The sequence below is a fragment of the Carlito syrichta genome, unplaced genomic scaffold, assembly GCF_000164805.1.
Source record: "Carlito syrichta isolate Samal-C Ts95f unplaced genomic scaffold, Tarsius_syrichta-2.0.1 Scaffold301727, whole genome shotgun sequence".
In the NCBI taxonomy this organism is placed as follows: domain Eukaryota; kingdom Metazoa; phylum Chordata; class Mammalia; order Primates; family Tarsiidae; genus Carlito; species Carlito syrichta.
Genome location: NW_007245823.1, coordinates 98,850 through 101,430, shown reverse-complemented (window position 1 = coordinate 101,430; position 2,581 = coordinate 98,850).

Genomic DNA, 2,581 nt, shown 5'->3' with positions numbered 1-2,581 from the left:
TTCTGAATCCCTCCTGTCTCTTAATGTTTCCAAAATAAAAAGCACTTTTTTCTGTTTGTTGGTTTTTTTGAGATGGAGTCTCACTCTGCAACCCAGGATGGATTGCATTGGCATGCTCATGACCACCACAGTCTCCACCTGCTGGACTCACGTGATCCATTTGTCTCAGTCTTTCAGGTAGTTGAAACCACTGACATGCACAATCATGCCAAGTTCATTTTTTAAATTTTATTTTTTTGATTTATTTTAGAGATGATCACTTGCCATTTTGTCCAGGCTGGTCTCAAACCACTGGCTTCAGGAAGCCCTCTCTTGCCTCTGCCTCCCAAAGTGCTGAGATTACAGACATGAGTCACAGTGCCTGGCATGAAAACTGCTTTGAAATGATAAAGGTCTAATCAAATCTAGGATAAATTGCTTATTATAAAAGTCAGGTGTCTGTCCCTTTGGTTTTCAAACTTAATGCCTGTTTTAGTCTCCTCCCTTTTAGATCTGTCTAATATATAAGGGGACATTACCAGGCACAAATCTGATACCCAGAGATGCACAATGTGTATTTGTTTCATTTTGTTTTGTTTTTTGAGTCAGAGTCTCACTCAGTCGCCCAGACTGGAGTGCAGTGTCATGCACATGGCCACCGCAACCTTGACCTGCTGGGCTCAAGCAATCCTTCTACCTCAGCCTTCCAAGTTGCTGGAATCACAGGCATGCACCATCATGCCCAGCTAATTTTTTTTGTGTATGTGTTGGTGACTAACTCCATCAACCATGGTGGCAGATAGAAAAGCAGCTACTTTTACAAATATTTTCTCTTTTTCTTCCTTACTGAACTTTTATTATTACTAATGCTTTCATTCATTCTTGAAGGTTTTTTAGGTAAGCAGTCATAACACTTGCAGGTTAGTTTGACTCAGAGAAAAAAATATGTACTTTGGATTTGAATAGAGTCAGGTTTTTATCTGGATTTTGCACTTGTGAGAACTTGAACAAGTTTCTTAACTCCTCTGAGGTTCCTTTTCGATTTTCTTACAAAAATTAATAATAACTACTCATATAGTAAAACTGCCTAGCACTATATAGTAGGTACCTGACACATGTTAGCAAATGATATTCAACTTTTTATATGTTTCTCTGGATTCTTTCAATTGTTAACATTTTCTCACTTGCCTCTTTTGTCCCCTTTCTCTTTGTAACTGTCTTTTTCTAAATGAGTGTTTTGTTTTGACTCTGGTTTAGACAAAATTTCATAATTTAATGAAGATGACTTCATTGGTGGTGGTATTATTTAACAATCATATATTTATTGAAAAACCAACCATCTGTAATATATATTACTTTTTTCTTTAAATTATTATAGTACCCTACCTCCTGAAGAAAACACAGTTAACTTTTAGGTAAATATATGTACATATGTGTGTATCTGAAACATACAGGCATGTAAGGACTCACAGACTCAGTGAATTCCTTTAATTCTCAGGTCCTGGCTTCCTGAGATAAAATAATTCCTATGCAGGAAGGAGGCAAGAGTGTCAAAATCAGCACTTCATCCTTGACCAGAGACTAGTTTCAGAGAAGACCCCAGAATCAACAACAAAACAAATAACAGAGTTGCTGTCTATTGCGGAAATCGCCAGAAAATGTCCAAGTCCCAAGTGAGTTTTAGATTTATATGTTGATTTCCCATTTGGTTTTACAGAGGATTTGGGGAGGTTTGGTAATACTTATTTTAAACAAAATAATACTTTTTTTCTGCGTTTATGAGAACTACTCCCTGCCAGACACAGCTTATATAGCTAAGTGTTAGAATTCAGTAAGAAAAAAAAAAGGTGGCTAAACATCAACTCCACAGTCAAATTGCAATGGAAATATGTGAATCATATGCTTGTACAGATAGCTTCAAGTTAGAGCACAGATTATAGCCCATGAGTTTCTAAGTAGTTAATAAATCGAGGAGAAAATTTTCTCTAATGAAGTCATGTATCACTTAACAACGCATATAAATTCCAAGAAATGTGGCATTAGACATTGCTTAACTATAGGTTTAGGCCAAGCATGGTGACTCAAGTCAGTAATCCCAGCACTTTGGGAGGCAGAGGCAAGAGGATTGCCTGAGCTCAGGAGTTCGAGACCAGCCTGGGGAACTTGGTGAGATCTCGTCTCTGCAATAAATCAAAGAATTAGCCAGGCATGGTGGCGCATGTCTGTAATTTCAGCTACCTGGAAGGCTGAGGCAGAAGGACCACTTGAGACCAGCAGGTTGAGTCTGCGGTGACCGTAGCCAATGCACTCCAGCATGGTTGACAGAGTTAGTTGCCAACTCAAAAAAACAAAAAAACAAAAAGCAAACAACAAAAATAATCTGGTGGGCGTGGTGACCCTCACTTGTGGTTCCAGCTACTGGGAAGTCTGAGGCTGAAGGATTGCTTGAGTACAGCAGGTCAAGGCTGCTGTTGCCATGAGCATGCCATTGCACTCCAGTCTGTGTGACAGAGTTAGATTCTGATGTGCATGCACGTGCACGCACACATACACACATACACACACACACACACACACACACACACACACACACACACATGAA